This window comes from Megalobrama amblycephala, linkage group LG8 (assembly GCF_018812025.1).
Source record: "Megalobrama amblycephala isolate DHTTF-2021 linkage group LG8, ASM1881202v1, whole genome shotgun sequence".
Classification (NCBI taxonomy): domain Eukaryota; kingdom Metazoa; phylum Chordata; class Actinopteri; order Cypriniformes; family Xenocyprididae; genus Megalobrama; species Megalobrama amblycephala.
In genome coordinates this window covers 22245942-22265647 of record NC_063051.1, presented here as the reverse complement: position 1 = coordinate 22265647, position 19706 = coordinate 22245942, and the positions used below count along the sequence as shown (strand labels likewise).

Sequence of the window (19706 nt, the reverse complement as noted above, 5' to 3'; positions counted from 1 at the left end):
TTACTTTGTGAAATATATTCAAATAGAAAACAGTTATTTTAAATTGTAATAATATTTCACAATATTACTGTTTTTACTGTATTTTTAATTAAATAAATGTAGCCTTGGTGAGCAGACGAAACTTCTTTTAAAAACATTAAAAATCTTAGTGGTTCCAAACTTTTGGACTGTACTGTATATATATATATATATATATATATATATATATATATATATATATATATATATATATATATATATATATATATATATATATATATATATATATATATATATAGTCAAGTAAAACTGTAGCTAGATAATTAAAAACATTTACTGTTTTATGTTGAATTTTGTGGTATTACACATCATCAGTTTCAGTAAAAAAAAAAAAAAAAAATTGCCAAAAGCTCTGTTTACTTGTTCTTGTAGTTTCCCTGTAGCATGATGTGTGAGTTACATGCTTACATGACATTGTTGTTACTGCTCAGATAAAAAGCCCCTGTAAGTGTCAAAGATTTCCCCTCACAACTGCGTCAACAATGTGCAGTATGTACAACATTTATATTGTGGTATGTGCAATATTCAGTTACTGTCAAATGTTCTCACAACAACATGTTAGCGTGTCAAGCCATCACCATCATTTCTTACCTTGAGTGGCTAGACCTTTCTTATTTCACCTGAAAATACTGCTACTAAAAATAATAAACATCATTATTTAGGAGATTAATAATCATTAATAAAAACAACAAATATAAATTCAATAATGCTGCACACATAAGACTCTACTTCTAGTCTTCAACTTATCGTGGCCTCATACTGAACAAGGTTTTTTAAAAAGCTAAGCTAATCTAATAGGCTTTGTGTGATCAGCAGATAGTACCAATAGATTTATCCACAGATAAATGTTTAATTATTATTATTATTATTTTTGCAAAGCAGCTATGAGGATATACAGTATCTGGTCGTAGCATTTTTACACTGCTTACATTTTTATTGACAAAAATGCATTTCCTAAAAAAAAACGGAAGGTGGCTGAGGGGAGTTAAACTCTTATGCAACTGACTCAAGCGGCAACCTCCCCCGGTTTCTCTTGAAGCTAATACAGAAGTGACTTAAACTGCAATTTATCGACTGGCCGCTAGGGACAGGGTCCAAAAGAGAGCAGAATCTCATTGACCCCCATGTTAAAATGCCCAACTTTACAACAGAAAAAATTAGGGCTGTCAAATGATTAATCGCGACTAATCGCATACAAAATAAAAGTTTGAGTTTGTATAATATATGTGTGAGTAATGTGTGTAATTAATATGTATATATAAATACACACAAATTAACGTATACATTTAAGAGAAATATGTTATTTATGTACAAAAAAAGTATTTATATATAATATAAATTATATAAAAATATAAATAAATACATATACTTGTAAATATTTCTCAAATATATACATGGATGTGTTTGTATTTATATATACATAATAATTACACACAGTACACCCACATATATTAGGCAAACTCAAACTTTTATTTTGTATGCGATTAATCGTGATTAATCGTTTGACAGCCCTAGAAAAAATATGTTTACAGCTGGTACAAATTGTAGTTTTGGTCTATACTGCTGATTTTGCCCTTCAGAACAACTCTGAGGGGGGTGAATTTTTTTATAACTCATCCGTTTAAATTATATTAAGCATTAAAGTTCTGCATAATTAAGGGCGTGGTCACTTGAGTGACAGGTTTGCCACTACTGTCTGTGAGCCATCAATTTACCTCAGCTAATTCCATCTGCTGAATTTGGCATCTCTGTCGTGTTTGTGCTTTTTTTCGGGATTATTTTATACAATTTAAAATAATATGGCTTGTTGCGTTAATGGTTGAGACTCAAGACAGATGCGGAAGATAAACAGAACACACGTTGTTGGATCGTGGCATTGGCTAAAAATTTTGTTCGTGAGATTTACTACAATGACAATGGCGGAAGGATATAAAACTCTGACAGCACTGCTTGGATATTATAACTAAAACTGCTGCACTATTTTGAAAAATTATACTTTGGACACAGGCTCATTTGTTTGTAAGAGTCTAATGTATACAATCATATACAGTTTTACAACATAAACGCTGCTCAGGTTGCACAATTTCTTGAAGAACGATGATGGAGAGCAGATCATTCAGATGAAATGTGATGCAAACAATGGATAATATATCAATATTTAATGGATTTAACGCTTTTTTGGACAAAAAGTACTGTTTTTTGTTTTTCAATGGACACTAATGGGTATTTTACCCAAGTGCCACAGATTGGATTCATCTTTCGATCGCTATTTCATTATAAAGATATGAAGTCCCATTTGATTTTTTGTGTTGTCATTTGCACACCCGAGACAAATTACAATTACTGGTGCTGGAGCATCACAGACACTGTAGATTGACAGTAACCCTTTAGAACTTTCTAATGATATAACTTATCTTTATTAATATTTTATTAAGATAGCTCCTTTGCCTGCTAACACGATCACGTCGCGCTAGGTTTCAGCAACTAGGCACCTCAGTTCCAACCACGTCCCGCCTCTTTGTCCATTTTCAGTTATCCGGGAGTGACGTGCGGTGATGCGCTGCTAAGATGGCAGAAGCCTCATTTTCACTTCAAAGTGCTCTTCAGAAATCTACGGGTAACGTCACAGACACTACGTCCATATTTTTTTTACAGTCTACGGACTGAGTAAATGACTTATCTGATTGTAAACAATGTTTTCCCTGCAGGTTTACAGAAAGAGCACATACTTAAACATGAAAATTCCTGATATGCATAATGTTTTATCAGCTATACAGGCATACTGTATGTCAATATCTGAACAAGCAAAACCATCTTAGATATTAATTCAATTTGAAATGTTAATATAAAGAGATTTAAGTCTTAGCAAGACACAAAAATATTTGCTGTTGAGTAATAGTCAAGGTGAGGCTTTGTCATACTTGTACATCAAGAACCATCCTTGAAGATACAATATAGACACCTTAGTGAGACATGCCCAAACACCTAGTCTGCTAATACATTTACACATGTGACACCTGTAGTTTTATTCATCTGTGGGATTTTCTGTTGAATCACCATAGGCAACAGCACACATTGTGATTAAACCGCACTGATACAGCGCACTGGCAGAATACATTTCTACTTAAAGTAAGTTCACATATATTTACTTACACCAATATATTTACACATATATACTTTAACAAATGCGTAGTAATTCTGAAATAATTCATGACATTTCCTCAATCCCTATGCAATGCACAAATAACATACAGACATGGACAGTGAGGAGTTGGACTGTGAAAAGGCTACAGTTTGGGGCAATTGTCAAAATCATTTTGTTTTCCAGTCACTCTTTCTGACGACACCCAAAGTATCTTACAGCATGTAAACAGTTACTCAGACAAACTTTATTTTTCTCCTTTCTGTCTTCATCAGTCAACTCCACAGAGTGACTAATATAATGAATAGTGTTATATTAGTTCACAGCATGCATTTTTTTTTTTTTTTTTTTCATATAATAGTACATTGAAATTTTAGTTATCCCATTGACTGTTTTATCATTAAAAAAGTGGTATCATTTTATTTATTTGGAGAGAAAATGCAAATAAATCAGAACTACTTAGTTAACGTATCAAACAAGTAGTCAGAAGAAAAGTTGAACAGCACTTGTTTGCATAAAACAATGTTTATAGCACTATCTAAAAAAAAAAAAAAAAAAAAAAAAAAAACTATGAAGACTTCTTTTATCTCCACCAAAGAAACTAGCAATGGACTATTATGTTAGGTGTTGTGTACACCATCATTCGTCACATTTGCTGTTAAGGTTCAGGCCACTGCATATGGGTATATTGTTTGGTGTTGAATTCCAATAATTTTTTAAGAGCATGATCTGTAACAATGAAAGTGACAGCTCATTAGTGGTAACAGACACCCTTAAACCACAGCATTCCAACCATTTTTGTTGAACACCACACGTTATTGCATAACCTTATTGGAGGATAGATGTTTTTCGGTTTATTTAACTTGACTGCATTATTAATCATAAATGCCAACTTAGCTTTGTAATAGTGCTAGGTAATCAATATATGGCCAGTTCCCATTAAACATGGGCATAGTATTGCACTGCTCTTAGTCTCTAAACTTTAAAGTATCAACTGGGAGTTTGTGAGCAGTGTCCCTTCCTTTAATCACAACCCATTTTTGCTATTTTAGATTGGCAAGAAGATAGTAGCTTACTGACTCTGGCTTTCTCTTTCTGGCTTGTTAGGGAATTTTGTCTTAAAAGGGTCATTGCATCGTTTATCTTTTTCCACGCGGAAACATACAAATAGAGTAAACAGGAGCAGGTGCTAACAAGTGCCAGGAAGGACAAATGTGTTAGTTTATATGATCTTCCATGTCTTCTAAAGCCATGAGATATCTTTGTATGAGGGAGAATGCAAAATAAAGGCATTATTAACTGAAAATGTTGCCTACTGTCATGCTTCTGTTCATTCAAACCTAGTGAGCTGGTTTAAGAACCAGTGCAATTTGTGATTCTTTTCATTTCTTTCACTTTTAGTTGTAAAGCAACAAACATAAAATACAGTAGTTACAAAATGCAATGGAAGTGTTTTGGCCAACACTTTTGAAAATTTTGTTTTATGAAATAAGATGAATTGTGCATATAGCTAACAAATGTTACACTTTTGAAGAACTGAGAGGAAATTTTGGGTAAGACTTTATTTTACACTGTCCTTGTTACATATGTTACATGTAGTTACAACAGTAATAACCATAGTAATAAAATAAATTATCCATAAGTACATGCAACTAACCCCAAACCAAACCTAATGCTAACCCTGTAGTAAGTACATGTAGTTAGTTAATATTTCTTGATGTTTAAATGTATAATTGCACTGTGAGAAAGACACCTTAAAATAGTGTAACCAATTTTTGTTAGAATATTCCATAACTCATTTGCCAGAAATTACAGTTATGTATTTCAATGAGCATAACGCTGAAAGTAGAAATACCAACTCAGACTCATGAGAAGCTGTAGTGATTCATATAAGATGACAGAAATCGTAAGAATCCATACAAGTTGGACGGTACAACATACAACCCAAGACTAAAGCTAAGCATGAAGCCCTGCCCCTATAATAAACCATGATTATAATAGGGGGAAAAACCCCAATAAAAGTCACTTATGACCATAAGATCCCATATGTAGGATATCAAACAATTTTGTCATATCATACAAGTTGACATGAGAGTGTACAAGGAAATATACTACTAGACTCTTACTGGTTATAGAAAAAACATGTAAAAGCATGCATCTCACCCCAGGTCATGTCACAGAAATTAAAACTTTGAACCATAAGAAGCCACTCCCAAAACCAAAGGAGTGGAACTTTCTGGGACTATTACAAAACAAATTTGCAGTATAATGGGCTGAACAATTCATTCTTAAAGGTTTAGTTCACCCCAAAACGAACATTCTGTCATTAATTACTCACCCTCATGTCGTTCCACACCCATAAGACTTTTATCCTCTTCGCAAGACAAATGGCAAAGATCTTGTTGATGACAGAATGCTGTCAGATTTCCTTCCATTGACTACTTTTGTAACTACCACTTTGACACATCAAAAACTTCATCAAGAGATCGGAAAACTAATCCATATGAATTGAGCGGTTTAGTCCAAATTTTCTGAAGAGAATCGATCGCTTGTTATGATGAAAAGATTTAATTTAGGCTTTTACTCTCATGTAAACATTGATTAGCGAACATAAGCAGAAGCTCTAGATCATAAGCAAACCTCTTCCGGAAGCTCAAACATGCTGCGTAACACACAAGAATGAACCTCATTGGTTACATAGCATATATTTGAGCTTCTGAAAGAGGTTTGATCTGACAAAATATTATTTCTCTATACAATAAAAGTCAGTAGGGTCCAAAACAAGAGCAGACCTCATTGGAATATTAGGAACATACTTATAAAGCTATTGTGCTGTTGAGAGTCTTTTCCTGGATAACAAGGTAGTTGTTGATCGCTATAAGTGACCGAACAGTTCCCATCTGTCCCCTATTCCTGCCTGTGTCACAAGCTTTCCCAACCACATTAACCTGACAACATTGAGACATTTTGTGTGTACCTAATGACAGTGTTGAGAGCTATATTTTTTTCGTCTGCAGACTCTGGCCAAACCAGTCCCAAAATACTTGGAAATTGGCAGACAACAACAACAACAACTGAAACCAAGTGTGTAGCAGTTTATTGTAATCAGTTATTTGTATTGCCGAACATCAATTGTAAGGATTAAGTACATTCTTACTAAGCAGAAGCCTCTAAGTGACATCTAAGCTATATCAAATGGTATCATGCACAAAGCTCAAAAAGAAAAATATGTTTTGGGATTAAGTACTCAAAAAAATTAGAGGCTATCATGTTGAACTGTCTATTTCTAATTCATACGCTGTCATGGTTGCAAAAGAAACCTGTCCTCATTAACAATACAACTTTGACAAGTTGACTGCACAAGAGGATTGTTTGGATTTTGTATTCAAGTAGGTGCATCATCTGGCAACACAGGTTTGTCAGGTACTACACAAAAATGATGTTGAGTGCACATTGCCGGGGAGGGTAGTACTTTTTACATGGACATATTCCAAAGTTGGTGAGGTTGGGCTACAAGCTTGGCAGATTATCGGCTATTAAGTACTTACCTACTGATTTGGACAAGATTGTGGGCTGGTAAGTCTTGAATTTCAGATTGGTTACAGGATGAATCCAGGAGTGAAATATATAAATTTCAATGGAGAGGTTGCAGGATTTACTTCAGGTCTTAGAGTTTGCAGAAGGTTTTAAGATACCTGGCAGCATATGTGAAAACAGGTTAGAGACCAGGGCCATTCCTAGAAAAATAGGGATGTTAAAATAGAAACACATGTACTGTTATTGAATTCATGCAACTGACCAGAAACCACAGTTTCAGTCAATACAATCTACAATACATAAATCAATACAGTCTACAATACAATACATAATGGCATGAATGAGATGAGAGGAGCTAAAAATTGTACTATTGTGTTTTCAGACAATCCAGTTTGGGTGTGTTTCACTTCTAAACCTACAACATGTTGTCATTTTAAACTCATCTTCAAGTTTACTCGTGACTAGGTTTCTGTGTTGCGCAAGTAAACATGCTTCTGTGGAATGTTATATAATTCTGTAACCTATAGCAACATCAATTTCGACTGGCTTCTCCTTCAGTAACCACATCAGTGTACAGTAGCAGTTATTGGCTTTTTTAAAGGATTACATTGTTGTTAAAGAGGTCATACAATACATTTTCTCACCAAGATCCCCTAAAAAAACAAAAAACAAATACCATTTTATTACTATTTTGCATTATTATAAATATTATTATATATTATGGCTTTTTGTACTTTGCTTTTCAAGTTAAATGTAAACAAAAAAATAATAAAGAAGAGAGAGAGAGAGAGAGAGAGAGAGCACACAATGCTTTGTTGTACAGTAATTTGCTAAGCCCTATCCTCCTCTTTAATACCTTATGAATGTGGCAGGCAGGGTCATGAACACAAAATAGGGCATAAATAACACATAAATGTGGGTGGATATATATTAAAACCAAGGATTTTAGAACAAGCAGCTTGTCTTTTTTATGAATCTTCTTTTTGGATTTGGAAATAAGTTTTAGTTATGAAAGTTGCAGTAAGTTTCCAAAGTACAATGAACTCTTTTATCACAGAAGATCAAGGAAAATACGCTTTTCTCACAATATGACTTCTTTAACATTATATATAAAAAAAAAAAATTATATATTTATATGCGCTAGATAAAATGGTGAACCATGTATTAGAGATGGATATTCATATAAGTTAATCTGACAGTATAAGTTGATAAGATAAAAATGTACCAGATATGTAGATCTTAGCAAGTACAAAAGGTTCCTTTATTAAAATGTACAATGCACCTCCAGGTACTTTTTAGTCAATACAGCACATAAAAAAAAAAAAAAAAAAAAAAATAATAATAATAAAAAAATGAAAAAGATGATACAACATCTCTTTTTCTATTCTGGTAATGTTTTCAACTTGTCTATAGTTTTTCTTATGCTTTGTGCTATAGTCAAGTACATCTTTTTTCTTGTAAGCAACACAAATAGATTATAAATCTCAAAGAATTACATGAATATATTTATATAATTAACTATTATAGTATTTCCAAAGATATGTAAGCTAATGACCTTGCCAATGAATAAAATTTTTTTAAATATCTATTTAAAATGCATTTTAGGAAATAAAAAGTATTTTACAGATACAAGACTATCTGGGCTGGTAATCCAGTGGCCAGTTTCATGAAGCTTATTCATTAACAGGTGTTACGTCCTACATGAGTTTAGTTTAAGTGGATGCAACAATATTAATGGATATAAAGAGCACTAGTCTGGGCCCTGCCACAGCATCACAAACACCAATATCACTTTTTAATATTTAATTTCATATTTCATATTGACAGCCCATAAAACAGAAACAAGATAGGGAGATACATCACCAAACACAGTTCTTTGACAACAATGATACGAACTTGACAAAGTCAATAGCTCACCAGTAAAAAAATAATATTAGAATACAGCTCACTGGAGAGCTACTGAATTTCTATACACAAAACAGTGCTGGCCAAATAACATGGGCACCATGCTAGCATTTCTTTAACAAGAGTTTCATATAAAGTGTTTCTTTCCATGTAAAAACGTCCTGCTTCCTTTCTGCAAAAGGCCCTTAGATAAAAATTAGGACACTTGTGGTACAAATTGGCAGACTGTAATCTAGGCATTAATAAAATAAATAACTTTTTAATGAACCCATCAAAGGGATTTTCTTCTGTGAAATGTAAAATCTCTAATAAATCACTTGTCAAAGCATACTCAGCTCCTAAGACAGAAGTCTCAAATCAGAAAGAACAGGACAGTAATAATAAAATTGCTGAAAATGTATGAAATGTTCATTTTTAGGACCAATTGATTGGGCAATTTGTCAATGTGCATTTGATTTATTGGGTAATGTAGATCACAAAAATTAAAACAACTCTGAAAATATAGAGTCAGGTGTAATTGAGTTGTTATTCGGCATCACATGCTAAATAACCCTGATTATCATGTGATGCCAAAAAAGCTCATATACATTTAAAAAGGATTGCTGAGGTCTTCATAAAAGGCTGTAACAATGAGAGAAGAAAGCAAAGGACCTCTCCTTTCTTTATTTCTGTGTGCCCTACATACTAAATCTTGATTTCTTTGTCAGGGGATGAAAGTTTCAGACCTGTAGGTCACTTTGATTCCAGTAATGCTTCCACTGGCTTGCACAGTAGACCATCCATGAACTGAATTGTTATTAAGGCTCACATGGACCCTAAAGTGTTTAAGTCAGGTTTACTTATGTGACCTAAATCCCAATGCCTGCTTTTCTCTGCAAATATGCATAGCTTTTTTTTTTTTTTTTTTTACTTTATACTCTTTACCCACCTTTGCTTACAATGACCAAATCTTTCATTGTAACAAATCTTTAATGAATGCATCCCCTGTGTTCTGAACATTACCACATATTTTAAAAGTGTGTCACACTCGGAAACAGAAACAATATGGTATTTGAATGCAAATGTTAAAAAGTACAGCAACGCACATTATAGCACATATATAATACATCAGTGCTGAGATATAATGAGTTCTGTTTATCTTGGGGGCAAGGAAACACATGCTTTCCGATGTGATATTGCTCATTTCAGGCTGAGCATTTACATCATCACTCATTCTCGACACACCGTGCTCTGTCTGTACGGAGTGTGTTCTCCCATGGGCTCTGACTGTACTCTACAGTTGAAGTAAAGGTGAGAATGAAAATGTCCAACACTTCAATAGCAACTCCACAAGCTAATGAGAGACTACGCTAATATATTATCTCCAGTGTTCCCTTTCAAATTGAAACTCTACACTGCATCTTGGATGGATGCTATGGGGACATCAGTGTATCCAGTGTCTGAAGCACATATGAAAACACTCCAATCTGACTGGTTGGCTAAAGTCTGTGACGTTATTAGCAGAGTCCCCGGAAGCATAAGAGGATGCCCTTAGCGCACATCATCAGCTTTTTTTGTCTTCAGGAGCCATTTGTATCATTAGCGCGTGGTAAATGCAGGATCATGGTAAGTCCTAGCAAGTGTTTTAGTAAATGTGTGCCTCATGTCTTAGGTTTTCGACACCTGAGGACACACACAACCTGAGCATTAACCCTCTGGAGTCTGAGGCTGATTTGGGGCTTGGAGAAGTTTTGACATGCCCTGACATTTGTGCTTTTTTCAGTTGTTCTTAAACATATTAATGACAAAAGTGTCATTACTCTGTATTCAGCACAAACTAGGCTACCATAATATGTGAGAAACATGTATGTACATGTTTGTATTTTTGAAGGAATAATGTTTATGCATGGTTATTGAAAAAACAAAAAACTTAAGTCACTGAAATAAGGCCAAAAAAAGTATATTAAATCTGTGTTCACAAGACTTCTGGATATTGGAGGTTGTAGACTAGAGTTTTTGCTTCAAAATTATGTAAAAATTATAATGCCCACTTGTTCATATAAAACAATATATTGATTTAGTTTTTGTAAGACACTTTTTGTCAAAAAACACAGTATGCATGGAGGCGTGAATCATTATGAATAATGGGTCATTTACACCTGAGAAGACAAAAAAATCACATAATAATGACCTGAAATGACTTGCATATTAATGAGGCCTTTCAGTCAGGTAGGCTGTGAAAAAACCCTCTGTAATCATGTCTCAGCTCAATTTAAAATAATGGTATTCTATTATATTCTTGAAAATATAATGTATTTCTGTGATGTAAAGTGTCTGAACAATTATGTAACCTCTATGGCATTTCATATAGGCTTTTAGCTTAAAAGCATGCACATTTGGAGAAATATTGATGGATTCTTATATGTTTATGTCAATATTCTATACTGAGGAGTAATATTTATTCAAATTTATTATCATCACTATGAGTGCTGGATACTGTTTTCAATTCATACTTGCAGCCGGAGGGCGCTCTGTACACCTTTAGTCCACAAATTATTCTAAAGAAGAAGAGGACATTTCAGGAATGGTGTTTTCAATTCATACTTGCAGCCGGAGGGCGCTCTCTGTACACCTTTAGGCCACAAATTCATATAAAGAAGAAATGGAACCAGGAACTAACGGCATGTCTTCTAGAGGTCGCTAACCATGGCTTTAACATCCAGATAAACACTTTTCACGACAATAAATACACGATTGAGACAATGCATACAAGTATTGCCTCTGAATTTGCGTCTGAATAGCGCTCCCTCCGTGGGCGTGGCCACATTAGCGGATAATGAGCTGAATCACAGACTTCTGACATGACTCTCTTTTCATACAGATTACTTAAACACAATGTTTGAAAACACATAAATGTCTTTTTTTTGTCATTAGTATTCACTAAGTTACAGTTCATTTTCTGAGAACTATCAGATTGGACTTCGTGCAGAGGGAGACGAGAGATCACGCATCATGTTAGTTTTCTTTATTTTACAAAAAGCACAACATTGTGTTTTTACTCTGAGTGTACACAAATAAAAGAAGACATTCTATAGTTTTAATTGATATATTACTTATGTCTCTATGACAAGAAATGATGGAGTATTTTAAGTCTGTTTTGCTGCAATGTGAAAAAAATCCTGCAAAACGCGCCGGCGCGTTTTCAGACCTCAGGGAGTTAATCGCTTGGAAGAGGAGCATGCACGTTCAGCGCTCGAGGGTTCTGCATGTGCTCATTGTGAGAAATTAAAAATGCGAAAGCTCAGTTCTGATTTGTCCCTATTCTCGAAGGATGTGGAGCAAGCATCTGTACCCCATGGCTCAGGTCCCGCTGTTGCCAGGGGCAAAGCAAAGGCTTCTGTCATGGGGATCGCAGGTCGAGCTTGCCAAGGAGTTAAAAAAAGGGGTTGACTGTTTCTCGCGCCTCGATTGCAGGCTCGTGTGATCTGCTGGATCAGGATGTGGTGTCTCTAGAGTCATCCGAACAGGAAGTTGCTTGTGGTAGGCTGGATGAGCACTTCCTATTAGGCCATGTCCTCCCTTACCCTATGAGCCCTCCATTCCTTTCCGACAAATCATGGAACAAATTATATTCAGCCCGGATTTATCCGTTTCATCATTCAAACTGAGCAAATGTGGAAGGATTAGCTGAGCGGGGATATGTGAAGATGCCCCCTGTGGGGATCTCTCCAAGGGCGAATCATCCTCTTTGAAGGCTCCTTCCATGGCATCCAGGCCACTTCAGTCCCCCTTGTGCCTGAATGGCAGGGTGTATGCAGGGTGACAGCAGGTCAGGCCAGGGGGGGCCTTGCATTCAATGGTGGTGTTGCAGGCCTACCAGGCAGATCTGCTAAAGTTTTAGATCAGGGCCAGGAACTGTCTCCTGAAGTGTTAGCTGAACTGCGCCACACCACGGATTTTGCACTCCGGGACATTTCAACAAACAGCATCTGCTATCGGTTGCAGCGATGGTGGTCATCGAGAGGCATCTGTGGCTGAACTTGGTGGACATCAGGGAGAAAGAAAATAATTTTCCCCTTGATGCCCCAGTCTTGCCCTCTGAACTTTTTGGCACATCTGTTGAGAAAGTAGTCAGAAAGTTTAGAGAGATGAGGGCGCAGTCGGCGGCGTTCAGGAAATACATCCCGCGCCGATCCAGATCCCCGCCTGGTCTCCATCCAGATCCAGATCTCTGGGGGTTCTGGCCCGCCACAGTCTGAGGGTCCCTTGCCCTCCTTTACCAGTCATCTATGTTACCGAGTAGAGATTTTGGCAAATACATAAAAAAAAGTGATTCTCCTTGGTATTTTCCACCAATCATTTCCAAATAAAATGGTGCGAATCTGCCTGGGTTATAAATGTCAAGGAGGGTGTGAGTGCTCCCCTTCTTGTATAGGGTAATTTAATAGAGCTGCAGTTTGCTTGGAGTTTATTACAAGAATTTGCTGCATTATAGTACTTGCCATTCTTGTTCCACAGCCTATATGAAAATTTATGTGCATTTCCCTCAGATGTAGTGTTACTGCCAAGGTTGATAGTGGAATATTTATTAAAAAAAAAAAAAAAAAAAAAAAAAAAAACTCCCTATGGCAGGCATTTCCTGAGAGTGTCAGACAAGAAAAGGCGGTCACAGCCTGGCCATTTTTCCATAGAGCTCTGCCGCTGGGGAGGGAGGAAGGTTCCTTTGAGGCAGATAGAGGCATAGAAGCTAAGGGATGTTCTAGTTTTGTCAGAGATAATGGCTTAGGGAACATTACCTCTCTAGACGGTCTGTATATGTATGTGCCCTGGATGGACGCTCTGATTCCAGCTAAGTAATCCGTTAAGTCAATGTATGCTATGTTTGTGCAGATTTTCACCTAGTGAGGCAGGCATTTCCGTAGCATGGCAGAGTGGGTACTTGCTCCCCATAGCGTCGATCCAAGATGCAGTGTAGAGTTCCTATTCGAAAGGGAACATCTCAGGTTACGACTGTAACAGTGGTTTCCTGAGAAGGAGAACGAGACACTGCCATTCCATTGGGTCTGCCTGCATGTCTCTTTCAGACAAAGAATTTGATGATGATTGCTAAAAGCATCCTCTTATACTTCCGGGCACTCTGCTAATGATGTCATAGACGTCGCCAACCAATCAGGGGTGCGTTTCCTGAAAGCATCGTTGGTGAACCATAGTCATAAGTCCCATTGAACTCTATTGGTAACGATGGAACTTGCAACCATAGTAAGCTTTGGGAAACCACTCCAGATTGGAATGTTTTCACACATGCTTCAGACACCAGATAAGCTGCTGGCATCCCCATAGCATCCATCCAAGATGCAGTGTCTCGTTTCCCTTCTCAGGGAACCACAGTTTTCACCCTTAGACTACAGTATAATGAAAATGGAAAAGGTTGTTGTAGCAAATTAAGCTCTTCTGCTATTTCCTCTTGGGGGCAGTGAATGCTGCAAATAAGTTCAACATTTTGTTAAGATATTTTGCCAGCATCCTTTCCCCCCAGACTCAATAATTTATCACTCTTTCATCATGTTTGCAGTTGCTGAAAATATCAGAAAATGTTTGACTGTATTTCACAGTGTTTAACAATATGCATAACCTGTCCTGTATAATCTTACTTAACTCATGACAAAAGCTTATTTTATAGAATTTTAAAATACATAGTACAATGGCCTTCACATTGATGCTAACCGTCACCCACCACCCCAAAAAAAGTTAAAAAGAAAATAAATTAAAGGTGCCCTAGATTCAACCTCGGCATAGTTGAATAACAAGAGTTCAGTACATGGAAATGACATACAGTGAGTCTCAAACTCCATTGTTTCCTCCTTCTTATATAAATCTCATTTGTTTAAACAAAATAAAAATAATAAAACCAAATTAGAAGATGTGAAGAAATAAATGTAAATAATAATAATTTTGTTGAACAGATTATTTACTATACAAGTCTTACATTACTGTTTTTCCTTACCATGTTAATGTCACAATCACGCCAGGCTCTCCCTTACTCACTGTCAATGTATCAACTTAGGACACCATCAAAAGTTCTTCAATGAATGACTGGAGGACGGTAAATGCCAGTTTTTCCCTTTTTATTTGGGGACATTCCCAAGCCAGTAAAGTGCAGAGTGCTCACAGATGCAAAAACAAACAAAAAAACAAATTTCCCAAAGAGGGGAAAAAAAAAATTCTTCAATGTAAATCAAAAACAAATAATAATAATAATAATAATAATAAAGTGCTGAATAAAAATCAAAGTACTCCACAGTAGCTACTGCTCTCACTGAACATCAGTCCTAGACTCCTGGACCACTTCATTGTGTGAGAATTTATACACATGGGTACAACCTTTTCTCAGCTATAATTTTACATGGAAAGTACTAAAGATCACATAACCTCATTTCCTTCAATACACAAATATAAATAGCACAATAAAACCCATTATCAGCTTCATTTAAGCAAAAATTAGAGGAAGTCAAGGGCAATAACCTCATAAAACAATGTTCACCCCTTCACCCCCCCCCCCCCCCCCAACTTGGTATCTCCCATTCCCATGATGCAACATGGCAAAGTATAAAAAGCATGATGAAAGTTCTTTCAGGTCTTTTACTCAATTCAAGATGGCCGCCCCCCATGAATGCCAATCCACAGTTTATGAAAAAAGTTTAAATGTCCACTGGTTTAGTGCTCAGGTGGCCAGTCTGAACACAACAGTCTAGTTGCAGGTGTATGTAGGTGTATATGCATGATCCATCTCTCCACCTCACTGTCACATCAAGCCTGTACAGTCACTAGAGTACTAACCACACACACCTGCCACTCATCAGGCCTCATCACCAGCACTATAAAGCAGACACACCATCACCAGTTGTCTGGCCTCATCAAGGGAATACAGACTCTCTTACCTGGAAACCTGTCTGAGAATATCCTACTGTAAGCTTAAGTTGTCATCTACAGTGCTGTTCCTTGTTCCAAGTCGATTCCAAGTCATCCAGTTTGTCTCGTTTGCTCCCTTGTGTGTTTATGCCCGGATTACCTGTAAGACAATACCAGTTATCATCTTCAAAGATTCCACTATTGTTATTTATCCATCTCTTCAGTTCTTACCTACATTGGATTGTGTTTCTGCTGCTTCATTTAATAAAGTTACCAGTTTATTCCTCTAACTCTGACATCGTCATTGTGTCCAAGCCTTACCATGACAGTTACATAGGATGTCTGAATCTGCTCCCTAGTTCGTTAGCACAATACATCACAATGCAGCACAATACATCACAATGAATCACAATGCCTGGAACCTTCTGCCATTTCAAGGACTGTCCTAACTTTTTCTTTTCAGTGCACTGAAATGTTCGCTTTTTATAAATTCCCAGAATACATCTTTAAAAAAATGTATTATTCTTCAGTCTCTGACTTGCTGTTGTTAATTTAGTAAGTTCTGCATAACCTTGCCATTTTTGCTTTAATAAAAGTCAAAATCGGATGACAAGTGCATATTTCAAAACAGCACTGTACTTTTTAACAGCTCTGAAAATGCCCCAAAAAATATATTGGTAGTGCGTGTTATACAGCTACATTTTTAACGAGCGACCTTGTAGTTGAGTCATCAGTGTCCCAGTGTTTAGTAGATTTAGTGGCCAAATTCATGTTCATGATATACTGAATCACATCACAGGGGACAAAGGAGTGGAATGAGGTACAGCCCTAGACATCCTGTGGATTCAGTGGTTGTATTTTGTTTTATAATGTTCTGTCACACTGCTGACAGCCTGGAAAAGATAAAATCAATTTGCCTTCTATACCATGGGGGAATGCAGATGTTGCTCAACTGTGAGACAAATCTGAGTCTGACTCTGCCAGAAATGGAAGCAACTTTTGTCTCATGCATGAATTTCGTAAATCAATTTACCCACACTGCTACCTCCAGCCAGTATTATTAAAACACAACCAGTTTGCAAAGACTGACATTTTTCCACATTGGTGAGAAAAACCTGTAGAGAGCTACAGTAGCAGTCTAAATGTTGGTTGGCCTACTTCACATAACCACACTGGTGGGCTGTTTATAAAAAGTATCCAATGAAAAAGATTCCGAGTGTTCTTCATTGAGCAAGAAGTGAATGTTACAGTGCTGTTAAAATGGAAAATGTGTAAAAGCATTAAAAATGGTCTTTTTTAACTTTGAATTATTGAATAATTTACATGAACTTAACTAAATGTTATTTTTATTGAATCATTTTAACAATTTATTAAGAGTTATCTTTATCATGCTGTCCTATTGATACTTCACTTTATGTAACCAACTGCGCCACAATGCATTTTCTACTATGACTGGCTAAATAAAATTGTTACATTTATATAGCGCATTCTTTGTCACTCAAAGTGCTTTACATATGGAAGATGGGAATCTCCTCATCAACCACCAATGCACAGCATCCACCTGGAAAATGCAACGGCAGCCATAGTGCGCCAGAGTGCTTACCACACACCAGCTTATTGGTGTGATGAAGCCAATCATTAAATATATGTGTTGATTAGGAGGCCATGATGATGGACAGAGGCCAAAGGGCAAGTTTAGCCAGGATGCACAGGGTTACACCCCTACACTTCCCAAAGGACATCCTGGGATTTTTTTTATGACCATAGTTTAACATCTCATCCTAAGGACGGTGCATTTTTTTTTTTTTTTGGGTGAGTATAGCGTCCCCATCACTATACTGGGGTGCTAAGAACCACACAGACCACAGAGTGAGCACCCCCTGCTGGCCTCATTAGCACTTGTTCCAGCAGCAACCTATTTTCCAGGAGGTCTCTCATCCAGGTACTGACCAGGCTCATCCCGGCTTAGCTTTAGTGGGTGACCACAGGCAAGAGCTGCAGAGTTATAGCTGCTGGCTGAACTTGTCCTTATTGGACCTGATTCTCCTGACAATAACCCCACTATATGACAAACTGTTTAAGATATGTGCCCATGGCCTATAGATTTTGTCCTGCTGGAATAGATGCCCTAACTCAAGCAAATGAAGCAAACAGTCAGACAGACAGGCTCCAGGCTACACACTCGTACAAATATTCTTTGTACAAATGTTCCATTCACTTATATTATCTCAATTGTGAAGCATAACCTTGTTTCCACAATAGTGGTTTTATTATTGATATGGCTGAGCAATTGCTTTTTGGGAAGCATGGAAAATACTTACTGATATTTATAAATATTTACCGTAAAGAGTTATTTGTTATATAATCGCCGTATATCACGATCATTTAGGGCTTAAAGGAATCTGTTTACCTAAAGATGATTGAATATCCTCTCATTTTTCAGATTCCAAAAGGAGTTGTTTACGTCTGGCTTGTGGTCTAATGCATTTTCAAACAGTATACTGTATATACATACAGTACATTTAATATGTACGCACATCAAACAGATATATACATAAATAAATCTCTAATGAGCTCACTGAAAGTTGCCAGGAAAATCAATGTCAAGCTCCAACAATTTAGCACAGCACAGAGTGATTGAAATGCTTTGATTATTTTGCCACCGTGCCTTTCTCTATTAGTTTAGACTATTCCCATGTCCCACAAAAAGGAAGCAAATTGTTGCTTGTATGTTATAATTCTCAAATCAAATCTGTGTGGTAATAAACTCCAGTAAGGAAATCCAAGGGTTCTTTTTTTTTTTTTTTTATACTTTTTAATATATTGTAACATAAACTGACAGTGACTGATGATATGGCTTGTACACCTAATTCTTGAGCTTAGTGAGAGAGACGTATTCTGTACAACCTTCATGTGTCCTTTACACCAATCAAAGAATTCTATTTCTTTTACCGTAGCAAATTGCTGCCACAGACTTCAGTCCCACAGTGAACGAGAGCTAATGCTGAATGTCTGTCTCATACTCCTCGAAGACAGTTGTTTCCTCTGTATTAAAACTGTAATGCACAAGGAAAAACTCAGTTTGACAGCAGGCAAGATGGGGATTAAATATAGGTACAATTCAGAAGCTCTATTGTGCTTTCCAAACAAAAACTTCCAGTGACAAACAACAGTGGACATGTAATGGCACAGACAAATCCTGACTACTGTATAATTACACTGTTTTGTTGTCAAGAATATGAGAAGATTTGAAAAAATTGTCTTTTAAGACACATTTTGTTCAAGAAAAATGTCACAATAGCCCCATTTAAGAACATCGTCACTGGTTAAGTCATGCGACATTACAGGCTTATACATAGAGTCATCCTGCATTTTTTTTTTTTGTCATGTAAGGCAGGCTTGCAGTCTGTAAGCCTACAAGAATTTATTTTCACCTCAGGCTAAATTGGTAAGTCTATATAATAATCATACAGAGTTCTGTGAAAACAGATTTAAAACTTTGCCTGTTTAAAGAAAAAAGTCTGTATATGTAGAACAAGGTTATTATTATCATCAAAAGGACGATCAAAGTGAAGTAAAATCGATTTCTGAATAAACACAGTAGTAACACTTGAGCAATACATACTGTCCAAGAAGTAAACAAAAACAGCTTTTGCTTGAAAGGGATGATGAAACTCCTAAGTTTGCCTCTGACATCTCTGTTGTGTAGGCAGGTTGTTGCTGTCAGACCCAATGCTCATGTTTGTTCGACTGGAAAAGCTCAAACTGCGAAATTGATTATTCAGATTTACTTCTGTTGCTCAATGGGACTGGGAGATGAGCCAAATAGCAATCAGAGGTGCGTCATAGATCATGTGAATGACACGGTTACACATTCCAGTTTAGCGATAAGAAAAGTACAAAGATTTGGCTAAGGGCCATTACATTTCTTAAGTTCGAAATTTGGCATCAACACCCAAAATTGAGGCAAATACATACAGGTATATGCACACAAACACATTTTTCATATAACTTCCTACTGTTTTTATGTAATCAGATGATCTGCAGACATTAATCCAGTTTATAACATTTTACAATACAGTTTATAACATTAATGTATCCTATCCTTTTAAGTTTTTTATTTAAATTTTAATTTAAATTATTATTTATTATTATCATTATTGGAAACAAAGCAAAAATATATGCAAAAGAAAAA

The 19706-nt window shown here is 36.2% G+C and overlaps 1 long non-coding RNA gene across 2 annotated transcripts; it reads right to left on the bottom strand.

Annotated features, from left to right (window-relative positions):
• Window positions 1–5791: 5791 nt before the first annotated feature.
• On the bottom strand, window positions 5792–19265 carry LOC125274038. 2 transcript variants are annotated; one of them, XR_007186177.1, is made up of 4 exons: window positions 19137–19265; window positions 18464–18567; window positions 15541–15671; window positions 5792–6918 (listed from the first exon to the last, which is right to left on the bottom strand). It is a non-coding gene; the product is annotated as an uncharacterized LOC125274038 (long non-coding RNA). The 2 variants fall into 2 exon arrangements; XR_007186176.1 differs by lacking the exon at window positions 5792–6918 and having other exon boundaries at window positions 14711–15671.
• Window positions 19266–19706: the final 441 nt, after the last annotated feature.